Source organism: Euprymna scolopes, chromosome 42 (genome assembly GCF_053919585.1).
Source record: "Euprymna scolopes isolate OS-2025 chromosome 42, ASM5391958v1, whole genome shotgun sequence".
Lineage (NCBI taxonomy): Eukaryota > Metazoa > Mollusca > Cephalopoda > Sepiida > Sepiolidae > Euprymna > Euprymna scolopes.
In genome coordinates, this window is record NC_136523.1 from 42209991 (window position 1) to 42231872 (window position 21882).

At 36.5% G+C, this 21882-nt stretch overlaps 1 pseudogene; it reads left to right on the forward strand.

The window, feature by feature from the left end:
* Positions 1-836: 836 nt before the first annotated feature.
* Positions 837-953, forward strand: LOC145267399 (5S ribosomal RNA; annotated as a pseudogene).
* The last annotated feature ends 20929 nt before the right edge of the window (positions 954-21882 follow it).

Sequence of the window (21882 nt, forward strand, 5' to 3'; positions counted from 1 at the left end):
CAGAGTTTCGAAGAAATACTTTCCTTCTCATTAGAGGGTAGGAATTAGCAAAATGCGGGATCGAATTTTACATACAAAAGAATTTGATGAAACAAAGTCAAAGATCTTACTTGATAACAAAAAGTGGAGCAGAGGGTATATGGTGAAGAAAAAGGTGATTACACGTGAATGGATAGTCTGGTGAAAGGTAAATAATCCAATGACGGCATAATCCAAAAATATAACTCCAAGAAAGTTAATTGAGTTTCCATATATATATATATATATATATATATATATATATATATACGTTCAGAAGCGGAAAAAGTCGTTAGAAATTCAAAAATAAGGGGGGCAGCATAGCGTTGTGAAAGAGAATATATATATATATATATATATATATATATATATATATATAATCAGTCAATAAATTACATAACAAAAAATGCACTCATACATATTTGAATTATAACGAACATATTTATTTAAAAAATAATATGAATTGCATCACATCGTTTTATATATATTAATGGCTATATTACGTTACAAAAAAGAAAAAGATCCTACTCTCTTTCACGGCGCTTTATTTTTGAATTTCCAACGACTTTTTCCGCTTCTGAAATGGAACAGGGTTATGCATTTCATTACACCAAAAATATATTTTCAAATATTTGTACTGGTGTTTTGTTTTCTTAATTTAATTCATCCAGAGGAAGTCTCGAAATAAAGACGAAACGTTCATGAAAACATAACTTGGTTTGTTCCTTTTTTATTTCTCTATTTTGTCGGAATACTATTTCCATAATTCTAATCATATGTATGTATGTATGTATGTATGCATGTATGTATGTATGTATGTATACGGCATAATCACATTGGTACACCAGTTCTCGTCAGATCACCGAAGTTAAGCAATGTTGAGCCTTGCTAGTACCAGATGGGTGACCATTTGGGAATTCTATGTGCTGTATGTGCGTTCCGCTTATCTCGACATTGTTTCCAGTCGTACTAGACCCCCAATGGTATTTAACAACGCCGACTCTGGAGATGTGTAGTTGAAGATTGTGCAACTGTTGCCACAGAAATTCCACGCGCAGGCACCCTTACATTGGATATCTATAGTCTGTCAAGACTGAAGGAACCTACCATATATAAATATATACGTAGAACAGGAGTCTTCATTGATTTGGTCACATTAAAATTGACAGTACTAGTCATGTTGAAAGTGAGAGTAGTTCAGCTGGGTGTAAGACAGTTGAGATAGCGGAATCTATTGACAGGTGATGCTCACTATATGTATGTATGTATGTATATATGTATGTATGTATGTATGTATGTATGTATGTATGTATGTATGTCATATGCTACTGGTACCATGTAACCCAGTACTACCTGCCTCATGGTCGGGTCACTGGCGACTAAACTGGTACCCCCACCAGACTTGTTTGGTGAGAAAGGTGGCTAGTCTCCCTGAAGGATTAAAAACAAGACCTTCCAAAGGGCGAATGAACTCTTTTTCTGGGTACATGGCCAACTAGCACCGTGTATATTTGTGTGTGTGTATATGTGTATTGGGGTGGAGAGGGCTCCCGTAAGCCGTGGTGAAGGCAACCTTTCTAGGAGAAGCAAATCTCTGATTTAGAAAACCATAAAGCGGAATATCATTATCCGCATGAAGCTAGTTTGCAGTTTAATTTGTTGCTGGCTATCTTGCTCTTGCTTGTTGCTGGATCTCAACATTTTGAACTGAGAGAGAGACTTAGCTGTCATACAAAGCTAAGACTCTGTAACATCATCTTTGTATAGATACTCCCTCAGGCATTTGGGCTCATGGATTTTAAATGTCTGAGGGAGTGGCACTCGTCTGACAAGACGTTGCAATCATCATGTTTCTGTCAGGGTTACATCACCCTTAGCCTTTGGTTAAAAGAACCTTGGCCCACAAGGCAGTGGAGGTTCAGTTATAATGCGCAGGATACTCACCGTTCATCAGAGCTTCGTCTGCGTGGCAGTGGTCACGACGTGCACGCAGGGGTTGATTTGTCTTGGAGAAGCACAGTATCATGCTAAGACATCTGTGTGGTTTTAACACACGTCCACCCCAGACCTTGATCACTAAGGCCCTGTTAGCTGTATCATACATGACCCACCGGCGTGTGAAATATGATCTGGTGCCCAGCAACCCAAGTCCCAGTCATGGATCAAATGGCATGATGGGTGAAGAGGGCTCCGTAAGCTGTGGTGATGGCAACCTCTCTAGGAGAAGGAAAACCCTGATATAAAACCTGCGGCGACTGCTGCTTCTTTTTGGTTCAATGTGGCGGTTGTCCAGAGAGTGGGATTGTCTCGGTGCAAAGTCTTTTCTCACGATAAAAAGCTTCAAGCACAGGCATTACTTGATATGCAATGGAATACACATTTTACCATCAGTGTGTATCTCGATAACAAAAAGGCTGACTGTAGCCTAAAATGGCAGACGGACACTCAATGAAGATTGATGCGTGTATGGGTGTCAAAGGAAATAATGGCTCTTGAACATCCCAGGTCTGGTCCGGTAGGTGTTCAGGGCATCGGAGCCTAGACCTGGTCATCGGCAGATGTGCAGGATTGTAGAAGGTTCATAGAAGTGACCGTACGGCACGTGCTGCTGGTGGCACTCGTGTCTGCCTCATTTGAGCCAGAGATGTATTAAGTAATGACAGTACTCGAGAACGAGTTTGCTGCCATCATGTATGTATGTATGTATGTATGTATGTATGTATGTGTGTCCAAAGGGCGAATGAACTCTTTTTCTGGGTCAACGGCCAACTAGCACCTTGTATATTTGTGTATGTGTATATGTGTATTGGGGTGGAGAGGGCTCCCGTAAGCTGTGGTGAAGGCAACCTTTCTAGGAGAAGCAAATCTCTGATTTAAAAAACCATAAAGCGGGAGACCAGTACCCGCATTAAGCTGGTCTGCAGTTTAATTTGTTGCTGGCTATCTTGCTCTTGCTTGTTGCTGGATCTCAACATTTTGAACCGAGAGAAAGAGAGACTTAGCTGTCGTACAAAGCTAAGACTCTGTAACATCATCTTTGTATAGATACTCCCTCAGGCATTTGGGCTCATGGATTTTAAATGTCTGAGGGAGTGGCACTCGTCTGACAAGACGTTGCAATCATCACATGTACAACAGGAGTCTTCGTTGGTTTATTCACATTAAAAGAAAGTACTAGTCATGTTGAAAACGAGACTAGTTCGACTAGATGTAGAACAATTGACATTAAAAGATCAGAAAAAAAAAGTTTGTAGAACAAGACCAAGTAAAATATAAGAGTAAGTTCTAGGTAGGAATTCGAAAAAAAAAAACTATAACAGAACGAAATTTAAATTTCCGGTTCATTTTTAAAACAACCGTAAAACAGAGCGTTCTCCACAAGTTTTCCCATAATTTGGGTGTAACTAAACTAAAAACGAATATATGTTTAAATCTGTTATGATTCTTTTTTTTTTAACTATTGTTTTTTTAATTGAATAATACTTTTTTTATATCTAAACTAAAGAAATATTGTTTGAATATGGTTTGAATTTGTTACGTTTTTTTTATCATTATTGTTTTGTATTTTGGGGAAAGACGGTTGATGTAACTAAACTTTTTTTAAAATCCAATATGGCTGCAAGCGAAATGAAATAAACCAGCAAGTCCGGTCTGGTAAGCGGAATAATTTTACATCAGTAAACGATTTTTTATTGGCAGCATGTATGGTCGCCTATGTTTCCGTTATGCCTTTTAATCTTATTATAAGCATTATTTTTTCTATTATTTTTATTGTTATAACTAGGTCTAGGACGACAGCATATTCTTTTCGTTGTTTTGACTCTCGAGTGTGTATCCGTTGATATCTTATATGCTTTTATATAGAGTGATGTGGTTCTCGGTTGATTAACTGTGTCTAATTGTGTCGGATATATACTCGAGAGTTTAAACAATGAAAAGAATATTCTATTGTCAAAGCTCTATTTATCAATTACTTTCGATTTTGACGAGGGGGGGGGCGCATGCGCAATTAAAAACAAAGATTAAAATGGAACGAAATATAAATTTCAGTCTCATTTTTAAAACAACCGTAAAACAGAGCGTTTTCCGCAAATTTTACCAAAATTATTATTCCTTTGGATTCCCCCCCCCCAAAAAAAAAATAATAAAAAACGAACCGTAACAGATTCAAGAAACAGATCGAAATCCATAGAAGACAACAAAAAAAAAAACAAGTAAAAAAGGCATTCTATTATTCTAATAAATATTATATTATTCTAATAAATATTCTATTATTCTAATAAATATTAAGAAATTAAGAAATATTTAATGCGTAGATATAAGGATATATACTCGAGAGTCAAAACAATGAAAAGAATATGCTGTTGTCATAGCCCTAGTTATAACATATACAATTATACGTGATTGGAACACAGCGCCCATGCCATGAAATGAAAACAATTATCTTAAAGGCGCAATAGCCACCACGGATGACGTATATTTGAAGCCTACCGATTTGCCCAACAGTTCCATGAAGGGGCAGTAATCACAGTCAATCTCGTTAAAGAGCAGTTCACTGTAGCCCGACACCGGTCGTGATCAAAATATACAGATGAACCGATTCCAAACGCAATTAGCCACCACAACTTCATTTAAGAGCGGTCCAGTGATTGCAATCGTGGCCGCCACTGATTGACACTGTAAGCCGGGGACAGACAACCAAGATCCACCAGTAAACGAGTGGTTACAGCATCAATTAATATAATACAAATACACAGTCAATTTCTATTCTTATATGGAAAGTGGACTACGATTTCTATGACTTATTCGTATTTTCGCATCATCATCATCATCATCATCGTCGTCGTCGTCGTAGTCGTCGTCGTAGTCGTCGTAGTCGTCGTTATTATTATTATTATTATTATTATTATTATTATTATTGGCTCACAAGGAGCTTTCACGTAGGTCATCAAAGATCTCTCCTTAAAAAACAGCATGTGGTGTTCTTTGGAGGCTGAGTGACAACAAGTCTCCTCAGATTTCCAGTACTCGCCACCTCTTTCGATAACATTTGCAAATAAATTTACGTTATCGCAACAGCCCCTTACCATTGATTTTTCGCTGGCAGCGGCTATTGGTCTCCACTGGAATTTGAATAGCAATAAGCCTCCCCAAAATCCCAGTTCTCTTTGTGCTTGTTTACCGGAGGCCTGTTCAGCGCTTTCTCGTTGGTCTTTCCATCCTCCTTGACCCTTCTCGACTATTTGGCATCACTATTTGGGGGGGGGGCAATGGGAGAGAATGAGAGAAGGGATAGCGAACTTGTAGATATGCAGCTTTAATGTTCTTGGTTCCATGTAACGCTTCTCCGTGTTTTACCTCTGCAGCAGTTTGTCTGGTCTGTTCATGTTCCTCATGTGCATTAGTTTCCGCATTCAAGGGTTTTCCTTAATATTTCAGCTGTTTTCGTTATTGTTATTCGTTGTATCTTTTCGGCCATTCCTCTGATTCCAATTTCTCCCATTCTTTTTTCGTTTTTTTTTTTTTTCGCAATTATTCCTAGTACTCCTACTATTATCGGTATTATCTTGATTTTCTACACCATTGATATCCCTTTCAACTCAATGGCTAGCTCTGTGCATTTGCTCCGTTTGTCCTTTTCTTTGCTATTCACCTGTTATCAGCTGGAACAGCAACGTCTACGATTTAACAAGAGTTTACTTTCTTGTTAATTATTACGGCAAATTATTATTATTATTATTATTATTATTATTATTTAAGTATTGTTATTATAATTATTATTACTATTGATATTCTTATTACCTTACTCTTACTATTATTATTATTATTATTATTATTATTATTATCATCAGTATTATTTTTATCATGGCATACACAGTTACATTTAATTGGAATATACCGATGATGCCATGAAGTGACTATAACTATAAAAGTACATTGATCATCACGGACAAAAGTGGCCGCCATTGTATGCCAGTAACCGACATTTGAAGACAAGCGATTTGCCCAACACTGATTGCCAGTACCCTTCAGTCCCATGAACTGAAATTAACCATAGTCGATTTCATTTCATCGCAGTTAAATGAAGCGCAACACTAGTCATGATCGACATTTACCAGTGCATACGTTATTATCCGCCACATCTTCATTTGTTCTGTTGGTGGTGGTGAAAGGGTGTCTGCTTATTTTGCGTCAAGTGTTCACGTTACGTCACATAAGCCCTTTTAAAATAAAAGCAAAACGTACATTGTATTCTCTTCTTTACATCTCTCGCCGTGTGGTTTGTGTGCCGACATCGGGTAATGGAATAAAAGCTCCTAACAACAAAGCAAGTCTCATTTCTCTGGACAATTGGAACTTTATTCGTTTCACGATCAAAGTCGCTCCCCTGTCCTCTTCCTATCCTGGGAAGGAGGGTGGAATTTCTCTATCGATTCATTTGCTATACATCGCTAGACCTCGCACTGAAGACTAACTGACTGACTAAAATATACCATGTGCGTTTCTATATATTTTAGGGGTAGAGGCGGGATATGGGTCCCTATGTCACTGTTACGTTATTATGCACCCAACGCTCGTCCTTATTAAGATTGTTCCAGTTTTAAGCCCGAATCAACAAGTTTGATTTGGTTTGACCTCTTGACTCCGTCTGCACTAGAAAGCCTGTTTAACCTCTGTTGGCTTGCCTTTCATTACACATTTAAGAGCTGTTCAATGGAAGTAGAAACGCCAATGGTAACTAGTAACCGACGGGAAATGTTTGTGACAGTTGTATAGACATCGAAGATCCGCCGGTAAACACCTCAGTACAGCATTAACTGCCAGTGAAAATCAATTGGAAGGCGATACCGCTCATAGCTGCCACTTCCGAAACTCGGATGTATTGACAGTCAAGATCCAGTGAATTCCAGTTGCAAAAGCAGTCAGTGCCCATTAGTACACGCAAGTAATCTACCCAAAATAGCACTATTGTGGCCACCATTAACAAACGTATTTTAATTATCTTTTTAGGGGAGTTCATTTACCGAATCTGTTCTGGCTTTGTGATATGCTTCACTAGGCAACGCAAGTACACGGGTCCTGTTAGTATATATATGTAGAGAGAGAGAGGGGGAAGGATACATACATATGTAGTGTGTCGTTCATTTGATTTCAACCTGATAGCGTTTTGCATCAAACAGCAGTAAATGAATAAATGCTTATTTGTATATGAAGATATCGACCTGGCAATTCCACGAACGCAGATCAGAAGAGTTCCTGTCTCTTGGCTGTAAAACTGATCTTTTTAGAATCCAACCACTTTAGTTCAAGTGACCAATATTTGTTTAGCCGCCATGGCATAGAAATGAGAATAAACATGATCGAATTAAGCAAGACAAACACAAAACAGAAAGCAAAGTATATATATATATATATATATATATATATATATATATATATATATATATATATACACACTAGCTGTACCCTGCCACGCGTTGCAGTGGCTCAATTTGGTGTAATGGAAAAATTTAATAAAAGAGAAAATGCATGTTTCTTATATTAGTACAGCAATCCACTGCAAAAAGTGAAAAAGAAGGCGAAACTGAAAAAAATGGTACTCTTGCAGAATTTGATCTGGATCCTCGAGAGTTTCTGTCAATCATTCATATTTTGGATTTGACCAACAATCAGTGGATGAAGCCGAACGTAGCAAAAATGTTTAAACGCTAAATGATTTTTTTTGTTGTTGTTGTTGTTTTAAAAAATGTGATTTAGTAATTAATATTTGGTTGATGGTGGGGGGAGGGGGGGTTACTATACACAGATTCGAAAAAGTCGTCCAAAAACAAATAAATGAAAGCAAAGGTAAGGTAATTTACGTTTCTACCTAATTGGATAATTGTTTAGTGTTTTTATGTAATGTAAAATGTTTAATTGGCTCAAAAAACAGAAATGGTCGCGAATTCTGTTGAATACGTTAAGTTTGGGAAAGTAAGTTGAAAACTAAAAACTATACAAAACAGTGTCTGAAACTCACCGAACATATGTTACCATGACATAGGCTGGCATAATGGATAGGTTTCTGACAGTATTTTGTATAGTTTTTTAGTTTTAACTAACTTTCTCTAACTTAAAGTAATCAACAGTGTCCACCACCATTTGTAGCTTTCAAATACACCAATAAACACTGTTTTTCGAGCCGACTAAACGTTACATTAAATGAAAAGGGTTTATATTACTAAACACAGATACAAAGAAGTTGTCAAAAAATAAATATATAACAAATAAATGCTATCAAAGGCAAGAAAAGTAAGTGTTCTACCTAACTGGATAAGATTTTAGTGTTTTTATGTAATGTATAATCGGTTCAAAAACATTCAATGTTTATCGGTATATCTGAAAAATACAAATGGCGGCAGACTGTATCGAACACGTTAAGTTTGGGGAAATTTTGGGAAAATGAGTTTAAACTAAAAATACTGTTAGGAACTCACTCAATATCTGTTACCATGATGTAGGCTGGCATATAATCGGTGGTTTTAAACTTTTGCTCGATACAGGTGACGACTTTTAAAAATCCCTTTTAGTGATTACCTGGTTTGAGTATATTTGTACAACTAAACGGCAAATCTGCTCAAAAACTCCAGTATTATTTTACTTTAAGGCCCGTTTCACGTTCATATATAACAAAATATTTTATTGTAGATTTCGGTGTGCTAAAAACGAATCTGCAAACCGTTTACGTTGCAAAAAAAAAGTTTTCATGACATTCATGAAATTACTTTTTCGAAAAGTGGGTGATCACTTTTCAATGTAAATTTAACTTAGAATGAGCACCCACTTTCTGGCCACCTGAGAGAGGGGCATTTTTCTGTTTCTTGGCTAAAAAGTTTTTTGTTTGATTTCTTTTGCATGGTAATAACCCCTGAACTCTGGGACTATTTTCCATTTAACAGCCGTAGCCTTCGTTTACGCTATGCGTAAGCATAAACAAAAGCTGTTTAGCCAATAAACATGGGAAAAAATCCCCCCTCTCTCAGGTGGCTAGAAAGTGGGTGCTCATTTTAAGTTAAATTTACATGGAAAAGTGATCGCGACTTTTTCGGAATAGTAATTTCTTCATATCATAAAAACTATTTTTTGTGACGGAAACGATTTGCAGATTCGTTTTTAGCACACCAAAATCTACAAAAGAAATTTTGTTATTTACGAACGTGAGACGCACAGCCCTTAATGGAAAATTATATAAAAAATCCGGGGGAAAATAGTTTTCAATAAAAACAGCAAATGAATTCGATAGAAAAAAAATGGATGCTATTTTTTTTTCTTTCTGTGTGTTTCTTGGCTAAAAAGTCTTTTTGTTTGATTTCTTTTGCATGGTATTAACCCCTGAACTCTGGGACTATTTTCCATTTCACAGACGTAGCCTTTGTTTATGCTATGCGTGAGCATAAACGAAAACTGTTAAATATGCATTCGCGTACCAAACTGCCTTGTCAAAAGAAACCTTTAAGCCAATAAACACGAAAATAAATGCCCCTTCCTAAGGTGGCCAGAAAGTGGGTGCTCATTTTAAGTTAAATTTAGATGGAAAAGTGATCACCCACTTTTCGAAAAAAAAATTTCTTCAGATCATGAAAACTATTTTGATACTCCTTGGGCGTTGAGTTCCATGGCGACCCGCAGAATTATTTAATGGTCGTTCCCTTAGTACCCCCCTAGTCAAGGCTAACGCATGCGCACGTAACATTTTTTTTTATTTATTTACTTATGTGGTGGAGTTTCTATACTGATAGGTTTTTTGAAATTTTTTCACTGGATTATTATTGATTGAACACTAACCAGATTATGAAAAAAAATTGAAAAAAAAAAATCATTTCAACATTTGAAAGGGATACTCACTTTTTAGTTACCACGTTCTGGTAAATCGGTCACTTTTTATTTATTTTTTTTTTCTAAATACGGAAGTGTCTTCGGGAGATATAAAATGGTCGCATGTTGACGAAGCAATGTATCGGGAGGCGTACGGGATTAAAAATTATTGGTAAATTTTTAGATTAGGTCCACCTCCTCAATTTTCTTTTAAATGATGACTTAAAATGGTTTTCGACTATGCTGAATACGAAAATCGCATCGAAATTTTGCAGAAATAAGTAGTTATCAAGATATAAAAAGTTGTATTATGCATTGTAATCTTTGGCGGCCATCTTTTTTACGTGTGTGTATTTGTTTATGGCGCGTGTGCACGTAAAAAGATGGCCGCCGAAGAATACAATGCATAATACAACTATTTATTTCCGCAAAATTTCAATGCAATTTGCGTATTCAACATACTCGGAAACCTATAAATGTCGTCATTGAAAGGAAAATTGTGGAGGTGGACCTAATCTAAAAAAATACCAAATTATTAAACATTTCTCCAGCATGTTAGTGAAATTTATAATACTTTTTAAAAAAATTAAAAAGAAACAAAACAAAAGTTTTGAAAAAAAAACTCACCTTTCACAAAAACAATTTTAAAAAAAAACCACAAACTGACTAAATAAGTAAAAAAAAAAATAATTAAAAATCTCGAAACTTTATTTTCATGAAAACAATAAAAAAAAAAAGTCCTGTTCTCTCTATTTTTTTTTTCTTTGAGAAACAAATATATTTCTGACTTACAAATGCGGTAGAGACTCATTATTTTACTTTCTATGGTTTTGATATACCGCGTTTTTATTGCTTACAAAATTGGTGACTGATTTATCAGAACGTTGTAACTAAAAAGTGAGCACCACTTTCAAATGTCGAAATAATGATTTCTTTTTTACATTTTTCTTTTTAATAATCTGTTTAATTAGTGTCCAATCAATAATAATCCAGTGAAAAAAAATTCCAAAAACCTATAAGTATAGAAATTAAGCATGGGAGTATACAACAACGTCGCCTTTCGCACTTTTACAAACATTTTTTAAAAAAAGTAACTAAACCATTTATTGATAATTTGTCACGTGTACAAACATTTATTTATTTACTCTTTAAGAATAATAAAAGGAAAAAGTTACTGAACATTTATAAAAGGACTTCTTTTCATGAAGGCCAGAGGAATAGTTGGCCGAAAATTCGTGAAACAACAACAATAAATAAAAATGGTGCTAATGCAGAGAGCCGCGCTATTTTTTAAATCATATTTCCACGTTTAAATAACGTATTACGATATGTTTTTTTTATTATTTATTCAATTGTAAGGTTAAAGTACAGAATAGGTACAAAACATCCTTACCTCCCCATGTTAAGAATGACTTTTTAAATAATAACATTATTTCAGCACGGATCACTCTCTGCATGAGTAATCTTATATAGAAAAATTTAAAAAATCTCAAAAGCAAGCAACAAACTTTTTTGGGGGGCCTTATATAATAAAGAAAAGATGTGTAAATTAAAAAATTTGGAAGATAAACAAATGAAATATGTTTTTTTTTTTTTTTTTACTTATCGAGTTAACAGAAAATGAAACCTTTCGTCAATTCGTGGCTGTGAAATGAATCGAACCGGAAGGTCAGTTTTATCAACAGAACAGATTCGCAGAAACGATTAAATAAATATATTTATTTTATTTAATATTTTAATTTTAATTAGGTAAATTTATTTTAATAACATAAAAACATACCTCGACTCTAAAAATGGGTTGTCTGAAAATTTCAAATAAATTGGTAACGTATAAACATGGATTTATTTGTTTAGAACGAACCAACTTTACATTTTTATATATATATATATATATATATATATATATATATATATATACTTACATATATGCCTATATATATACATATATACATATATATACATATACATATATATACATATATATACATATATAGTTATACATATATATATACATATATACATGTACATATGTATACACACACATATACACACACACACACACACACACATATATATATATATATATATATATATATATATATATATATATTGTATTTTGTGTTTTGTGTACAGAAAGTTGTTAGATGAGAAAAGTCATTGGTACCGTCGGTTTCAAGCCCGATAATTAGGACCGTTTAAGATATCCATATCAAGCTCTCTTCAGCCAATACTCATCTAATGTATATATATATATATATATATATATATATATATATATATATATATATATATATATATATATATGAAAATAATGGAAATAGTATTCCGACAAAATAGAGAAATAAAAAGGAACAAAACTTTCCCTCTCTTTAACAGCCCCAACCCCCCCACCCCCACCCACTCCTTTTTGAATTTCCAACGTATTTTTCCGAGGTTTTTAAATAGAACTGCATTACACTTTGCACGTGAAACATTTCCAAATATTTTGTACTTGTATTTTTTGTTTCCTAATCTCATTCATCCAGAGGAAGTCTCGAAATAAAGACGAAACGTTGATGAACATATAATACGGTTTGTTCCTTTTTATTTCTCTCTATATATATATATAATTTTTGTTGATATATAACGCCTAAGTTAAAAATAGCATTTCCTTTTTTTTTTTTTGCACGCCTAGGTTTAAAACGGCATTGTCGTCCATCTGTCACACTTAATTTTAAAAAAATTTTTAATAAAATGTCCGTCGGTCCGTCATGCGCAAGTTTAAAATAGCATTATTATCGGTCTGTCACACTGAAGTTTGAAATAGAGTTTTCGTCGGTCTGTCACGCTTAAGTTTGAAATAGTGTACGTCAGTCTGTGACTCTTCAAAATATCTTGTGGAATATTTATCTTGCTGAAATCAATTTCTCATTTAAACCAACTTTGCGTCTTACTTACAAAATAGCTATTTTTTACTTACGCCTAACAGACTGGCAAACAAACAGATCGACAATGTATGGATACGCCTATGTATCTGATAAGCCAGGTACTTTTACAATCGCTTACCTGGTTTCATTTAGTCTACCGGTTTCATTTTCTTTCAGTCAAAGTGTAATGTTGTCTGGAAGCCAACACGTTGTAACCTCAGTCGCAAAGTAGACAAAGAATACAAAAGAACTTCAACTCGATTTTCTTGGTTTTATTTTGTTGTTTTTTTTTTGTTTTTTGACATAGGAGTAATCACTTATCAAGGCCCAGAGGCCACTCAAGGATGAGGATTAAAGGGTATACAGTGGTCAATGGGTCAATATCATAGTAATCCTTAGTAGTGTATATTTCACAAATTAGATTAAAGGGAACGGCTCATCAAGAACTTGTTTACGTTAGACTTGAAGACGACAATATTGTAGTCAGCTGGAAAGCAGGCAAACGGAAGACATTTATTTACTCGTTGTTACAGCCGTGACTTCATCCACGTATTCTCGAACGTTCCTTCGTTCCCGCGTTCCATGCCTTTCACGCGATCTCGAACGTTATTCACGTCTCTCCAATGATCGTCCTCTTTCTCCTTTTTTTATCTTTATTGTCTTTTTTTTTCTTCACCGGTGACGTCATTTCGCATGCATTTGCATATAGCCGTCTGCACTATGTTACAAAATTTCTCAAAAATCAAGCCCCCTCCCTCTTACCTGGGGCTAACATTTGTACGAGATAAACGGATGCTCGAATATTCCATTATTCTCCTTTATCTCGCAAACATTGAGTTAGTAAAGAAGTTGAAAACATAATTTTTCTCTCCCCCCCCAATTAACCATTTAAATATTTTATCGTATATCTGTCTTGGTGTCTCTTTGTCTCACTGGATTCCTGGATATTAATTCATCTAGTCTGGTGGAGTGCCCAGCTTCGTTTTGCCATTTGAGGTAACGTTACTTGGAGAACGTACACCATTCCACGTAAAAATTAGTGTGGTTAGCCATAGCGACGAGATCTTATTTGGCCAGCGAATACTAGCAATGGAAATTGCTTATTTTATGCAGTCCTTTGTATTCTTGTTGTACTCTGCAAAGTCTTTCAAGTTGCACCGGTTGAACATTAGAGAGAAGACAAGCCAATGTTGCAGTGTATGGTCCTCTCCTCCATATGCGCAAATGGTTGAGTGAGTCTTTTAGTCCAATCTGGTCATAATTTTTTATCGCCCAATTACTGTTCTCAAGAAGTTTTCCAATGGTAATTCTGAACCGGGGTGAGAACCTCGAAAAGCGAGATTCCAATCCAGTTCAAAGGAGGCCATCTCTAGTCTTATCAATAGTTATTGTTTAATTTCTTCCCAAGATGTTGTTAGGGGCTCGACATGGCCAGGGAAGCTTTATCTTAACTTCAATCGTTCAACCGTTGTATAAAGGCGATGGCGTTCATCAGTAATAGTTTGTTTGTTTTTTTTTAATGAGAAAGAGTAAGCACTTTCTTCTTAGACAGCGTTTGAAGGGCCTTACTAATATTGGTGAGATGAATGTCGCACAGAAAAAAGGATTCAGCATAGATTGTGTCCATCCCTTATTTCTTAGCGAGCAACACTTTTTATAATCCACATTTTAGGATTTTCTTTACTTGCTTTTTCAGACCAATGGGTCGACAGATGGTGGTGGATATGCCGCAATTGAACAAGCCGACAAACATCGTCAGGAATCAGAAAAAATTAGGATCTGGCGAAAAGAACAAAAGAAGAGGCATTAACAAAAAGGTGACTATAAATAATTCTACGAATATTATGTGATTTAGAAATTTTGATGGGGGTACTTTTAGGGAGAAGTATCAGGTTGTCCTTTTTCTTTTTTTTTTTTTTTTTTTTTTTACACAGTGATCACCACTTATCAAGGCCCGGAAGCCACTCAGGGATAAGGGTTATTGTAAGTACATCACGTTAGTGAGGAGATTTTATGAAGTGTTTAATTAGGGGGGCGGTTCATTAGGAATTTGTTAACATTAGACTTGAAGACATCCAAGTTGTAGTCCGGAGGGAAGCAGGCAGACGGAACAGAGTTCCACAGGCATGCAGTTCTAAGAAAGAAGCTTAGCTCATGAAATCCGCGTTTTGATTTAGGCACAGATATAGAGTGGGGGAAATTTTTCACAGTGGATTCAGCTAGACGGGTGTTTTTCGTGAAAGATTGGCGAGGGGGGACCAGGGATTGGAGTTCAGACGAGCACCTGCCATGAAAATAACGATAAAACAAGGATAGGCTCGCAACGTCTCTTCTGTGGGAGAGGGGTTGCAGAGTAGAGAAAAGGGCATCCCCCACTAAACCACGAAGTCTATTTTGTACTCTGTCAAGGCATGATAGGCTGTTTTTGGCAGCTCCTGCCCAGATATGGCAACAGTATTCCATCCTTGGCCGTACTTGGCTTTTATATAGATAGAGAATTGCATCAGTAGTGAGATATCTTCTGGAGCGGTAGAAGGATCCCACCATCTTTCCTGCGACCTTGGCAACAGACTTGATGTACGTGTTCCATTTCAGATCAGGAGTAAAGGTCAAACCCAGAAGCTTGTCAAAACACGGGGCCTCACCCAGACGAGAGCCATCCATCACAATTGATGCCAGCTGGGGATCAGAGCGTTGATGATGTAAGGATAGGAGTTTGGTTTTGGATGCATTAAAGGTAACTAGCCACATCTTCCCCCACTGAACCACGCGCTCGAGATCAGAGGAGAGAGAATCCGAGAGAACTTCGTCATTTACAGCCTTTGATGTGTTGCCGTAGATGGTCGTGTCATCAGCATAGATGTCAACGAATGATTTAAGTATGTGTTTAGGGAGGTCATTGATGTAGATCAGGAAGAGAGTTGGGCCCAGGATTGACCCCTGAGGGACTCCAGCATTTATATTACAGGCCTCCGATTTTTGTCCATCTACCACTACTCTTATGAGCCTATCAGAGAGAAATGATTTAATGATTGAGAAAACATTACCAGTTATACCGTAGCTGGAAATCTTGTGAAGTAGACCCTTATGCCATACTTTGTCAAAGGCCTTTGATATGTCGAGAGCAATTGCCCTAGAAAGGAAGCCTTTGTCAAGAGATTCACTAATCCTGTGGGATATAACCGTCAGCACATCTGCGGTAGATCTTGCAGAGCGGAAACCATATTGTGTGTCACTAAGAAGGTTATTCCTGCTGAGGTGGTTTACTATTTCTCTATTTAATATTGATTCCAGTAACTTACTCATAACACAGAGAAGACTTATTGGTCTGTATTGAGAGGGAGATGACTTATCACCTGAATTCTTAAATACAGGGCAAACTGAGGAGGTCTTCCAGGGGGTCGGAAAGCACTTCTCCTTAAGGCAGCGCTTAAATAGTTTCGTAAGTATGGGAGCAAGTTCTGGTTGAAGCTTTTTTAACACTATAATTGGGATGCCATCAGGGCCAGTTGCTTTACTGGAATCTAGGTTTTTTATTAGCTTGGCGACCTCATGCACGGATATTTGTATGTTACCTAGCTTGTTCTGTGTTATAGGAGGAAATATGGGGAGTTGATGGCCTTCGTCGCATAGGGTAGAATTAGCTGCAAAGTTCTTTGCAAATAGTTTGGCCTTGTCTGACGCTGACGAGATAACCTCTGGTCCATTGATAATGGTTGGGATAGAACGCACACTTCTGTTCAAGATCCTATTTGTTATTTGCCAAAACTGGTGGGAACCAAGCCGCTGATCAGCTACCTTGGATTTAACAGACTGGGCATATAGCTCTCTTGCATTTTTTATTACTCTTTTACAGTGGTTGCTGGCAGTCCTGAAAGCAGCTTTAGTCTCAGTGCATCTATTACGTTGGTAGTTATGGAAAAAGTGATTTCTGTGCGCGATAGCAGCAGCACATTCTGGGGAGAACCATGGCTGGCTGTTAGGTTTTTGTTGGAATTTTTTAGATGGTATGAATTGGTCTATGCCTACAATTAACCATTCGGTCAGATCTGATACTATAGAGGACACTTCCTTTTTAAACATGGAGTGCAGAGGTAAATCAGATATGAATGTACGGAAGCTATCCCAGTCAGCCATAGAGTATCGGTATACAGTACGGTGGAGGGGTACGTCTGATGGCTTCTTACATTTTGTTTTTATCTTAACTGATACGACGGAGTGGTCGGAGGATCCTAAAGGAGAATGAACGGTACATGAACATAGCTCAGGGGAAGTTGAAAGAAAAAGGTCTAAGAGGCTTGCATATTGATTGGGTGTATCGGGCACACGGGTGGGTTCGCGAACAATCTGCGTGAGGTCATAAGCAATGGCAAAATCATGACAAAACCTCCCCTCATCATCTGTCTTATTTGAATGGGTCAGCCATTCCACGTTATGGACGTTGAAGTCACCACAGATGTGGATGTTAGCCGAGGGGTGTGAAGACAGTATGTGGTCTATTTTCTCAGATATGCTCTTAAAGATAGTAACTCCGCTGTTGTGGGGCCTATAGAGGGCAAATATAAATACAGTGGTGTTAGCAAGTGCAACCCTGAAGCACATATAGGGTAAATTAGGATCTTCTCTAGAGATATCCCTGCCACATGGGAAGCCATCCTTAATGTAGGCACATATTCCATGCCCATGGCGATCTTGGGAGTCAGATTTAGCTGTTAAATTGGAGTATCCATTAATTATGAACTCATCTAGGGAAGTGGTCGGCCCTATTCCAGTTTCACATAGAAATAATATGTCCGGTTTCGTCTCCTGTAATTGGCTTTCAACCTCTGGAAGGTTGGAACGTAGACCCCTGATATTGGAGAAGGAGACCTGGTAGTAGGGGTCTACGCTGGAAGATGGTGTTCTAGGTTTAATCGAGTCCTGACAAACGCCTATACAAAGAGACCTTAGACATTCGAGGATAGTGTCTAGCAACCATTCAAGTTCTCTCCAGTAAGCATTCATCGGATTCTCGACACAGAACGACAGTTTATTGCCAACAATGACGGTTATTAATTCCCTCGCTACCACAGAAAGACGTAGCACAAGACGCAGTTTCTGCCAAACTGTTTATCGACTGGCAACTTGCAATCAAAATTTCCGAGTAACCAAAGTTGTCTCCGATTATGAGACACTGGTTATTAAATTATAGAAAAACAAAACAACGCAGAGTCACGAGTAAAAATACAAACTCCAATACATTTGTGTATAAATCAGTTGTGCTCTGAGAACATTATTTTTTTACATAGGTGTAACCACTTATCAAGGCCCAGAGACCACTCGAGGGTAAGGGTTAAGAGTGCATTGTAGTCAATTGGACAATATAGTAATTGTTAGTAATGGAAATTCGGTAAATTTGTTAACTTAAGTGGAGCGGTTCATCAAAAACTTGTTTACATTGGACTTGAAGACAATCAGATTGTAGTCAGCTGGAAATCAGGGCAACGGAAGACAGTTCCACAGGCGTGAAGTTCTAAGAAAGAAACTTTGTTCATGGAATCTACGTTTAGATTTAGGCACAGATAAAGAGTGAGGGGATTATTGATAGTGTTTTCAGCTAGACGAGTGTTTCTTGTGAAAGTTTGGCGAGAAGGGGCATAGATTGAAGCTCAGTCGAGCACTTGCCATGAAAATAACGATAAATCAGAGACAAACTCGCAACATCTCTCCTGTGAGATAGAGGTTGCAGGGAAGAGAAAAGGACATCTTCTACGAGGCTACGAAGTCTATTTTGAACTCTATCAAGGCAGGACAAGTCCTTTCTAGCAGCTCCTGCCCAGATGTGGCAACAGTACTCCATCCTTGGACGTACCTGGCTCTTATATAGATAGAGAATTGCATCGGCAGTGAGATATCTACTGGATCGATAGAAGGATCTCGCCATTTTTCCAACGGCCTTGGCAACAGATTTGATGTACGTGTTCATGTACATGTGCTATACCGTCGCGAAAAAAGACCGATATCGTCAGCATCGTAAATTCACTAAATCAAGCATGAGTTGATTACGAGAAAACAAATTTTTGATTGCATTAAACATTGCATTGTTTTTAGCTTGTTCGCTTGATTTTCTTTTGAGGTAAATATTATTACATGGGAAATCATTTCGAGTTAAAATCTATTGAGAAGTGCATATTTTGTATTGAAAAAATACACACTTTAAATCTATAGCCAAAAGTCATGAGCCCAAATGCGACGGCCATAGTGGGTAGCTTGTTATTCTTTACCTATGTCTACATATTTAATATTTAAAGTGCGTATTTTTTTAATACAAAATGTGTATGTTTCAATAGATTTTCACTCAACAACAATAACAAAAAAAGGCATCCATTTTTTTTTTCTCACAATCACCCGCCATTTAGGCAGGAGCTGCTAAAAACGGCCTATCCTGCCTTGACGGAGTACAAAATAGGCTTCGTGTCTTAGTGGGGGATGCCCTTTTCTCTCCCCTGCAACCTCTCTACCACAGAAGAGACGCTGTGAGCTTGTCTTTGTTTTATCGTTGCAGAGCTCCAATCTCTGGTACCCCATCGCCAATCTTTCACGAAAAACAACCGTCTAGCTGAAACCACTGTCAAAAATTTCCCCCACTCTTTATCTGTGCCAAAAGCAAAACGTAGATTCCATGAACAAAGTTTCTTTCTTAGAAGCTCACGGCTGTGGAACTCTCTTTCGTTTGCCTGTTTCCCACCTGACTTCAACTTGGATGTCTTCAAGTCCAACATAAACAAATTCATGATGAACCGCCCCCTTAAGTAAGACACTTTATCAAATCTCAACACTAACGTACTGTACACGCAATAACCCCGATCCCCGAATGGCTTTCGAGCCTTGATAAGTGGTGACCACCTTGTAAAAAAAAAAAATCAACCGTCTGCCTGCTTCCCTCCGGACTACAACTTGGATGTCTTCAAGTCTAATGTTAACAAATTCCTAATGAACCGCCCCCCTAATTAAACACTTCATAAAATCTCCTCACTAACGTGATGTACTTGCAATAACCCTTATCCCTGAGTGGCTTCCGGGCCTTGATAAGTGGTGATCACTGTGTAAAAAAAAAAAAAAAAAACAATTAAAAAAAAAAGGCACTCATTTTTTTTCTCGCAATCACCCCGTCATTTAGTGACTCTGCATCCACATTTTTAGTTAAGTTCCCGTATAAACGCCTTAGGCAACCGAGTATAATGTCTAGTAGGCATTCAGGTTCTCTAACGCTGACAACGCAATTTCAAGCCTGAACGTGACCAACAGAGACGTGGACGTACATCGACCCTCATATAAAAATACGCAAAGTTCATAATAACATTGTTTGCAGAAATACAGTGTAAAAGACTTAATAGTTTGTTTTTTTTTTCTTTTCGTATCTCTGACATTTTCTCTTTTGTCTTCGTAACTCAACGACCCATTCTTATTCTCTGTTTAGCCGGGTTTTTTTCTCCTATAAAAAAAAATAACAAATAAAAACAAGAATAAAACTCACTCGACATAAAATCATTCCGTTAGAATCCACTTGAGCAAAGATACCGTCCTATAAACTTAATGGGTTGCATCGTTTAACGGCTTGATTCAGTAATTGCTATTTCTGATGTGTTGTCTTTTCATTTTCTTTCCTTTGGTTGGTCGAACATAAAGTTGGTTTAAATAGCGATATGGATTCAGCGAGATGTTTTAATCCGCTAGCCTTTTTACATTTTACATACAGATTTTTGGTAATACGCAAACAAGACTCTCAACCTACGTATAACGTTATATACGACACGCATGTAAACATTCCGCACTCAACAAAGAGTAATATATATATATATATATATATATATATATATATATATATATATATTACTCTTTGTTGAGTATATATATATATATGTATATATATACATATATATATATATATATATATATATATATATATATATATATATATATATATATATATATTACTCTTTATTGAGTGCGGAATGTTTACGGGCGTCGATTTAATGGTTGAGTGGGGGAACTGCCGGCTGTCAACACGACGGTTCTAGGTTCATCACTTGGCTTGGGAGATATGCTAGTCTAGCGGCACTGATGAGTTGTGATACAACGAAATAGGACTGTATGTCGATGACTACAAATATGTATATATATATATATATATATATATATATATATATATATATATATATATATTAATGAAAATAAAGCGATGTAGTGTTTACCTGATATACACAATGATAAACCTAAAACTAATATAAATACCAATATTTATATATAGAAAATGTAATCCCGACCGAATTAAAAAAGCTCAATACGCAATAGAGAGTAGAGGTTATTATAAGAGAAAGAAAATTAAAACTGTAAGTTGAACTTTACAATCAAATTTTATTGTTCGACTGGATACTCCAAAAAACAATTTACAAAGTCCTTATTCCACGGAGTTTGAAAGAATGCTATTCTTGTTATTCTTCTCATTAGAGGACATAAAGAAATCAGCAAATTATATTTGTAACAATGCTAGAATTTGCTAGTTAAGGCATTAAGTGAAACCGTAATTTATTGTAGTTATAAATTGCCAAATAAAAAAATGAAAAAATAGTGGATATGTAAAAAAACTGATATACAAACAAGAACAACCATACCATAAATAAAAATACTAATAACGAACAAGATAAATACAATTGTAGACACCGCACACTTTGCCCAGTCCAAAATAAATGTCTAACAAAAAGCGTAGTTTATCAAGCAACAATATTTGCGAAAGAAGAAGAAATATTACATAGGCATGACTTCCTTAGATTTCAAAACCCGATACTATGACCACAAAAGCACATTCAAAAATAAAAACACCGTATAAAAACAACACTAGCGAATAAATACTGGGAAATCAAAGAAAGCGGACATTCGCCGGTAGTCGAATGGAAAATAATGGGACAAGCTACCACATGCAGACATTTAGACGACCCATGTAAATTATGCCTCCATGAAAAATTTTCTATTCTGTACTTTAAAGAACCTCAAAATCTATTAAACTGTAGGCGGGAAATAGCAAACAACTGTGTTCACAAAATAAAACTTACTCTAGGATAGC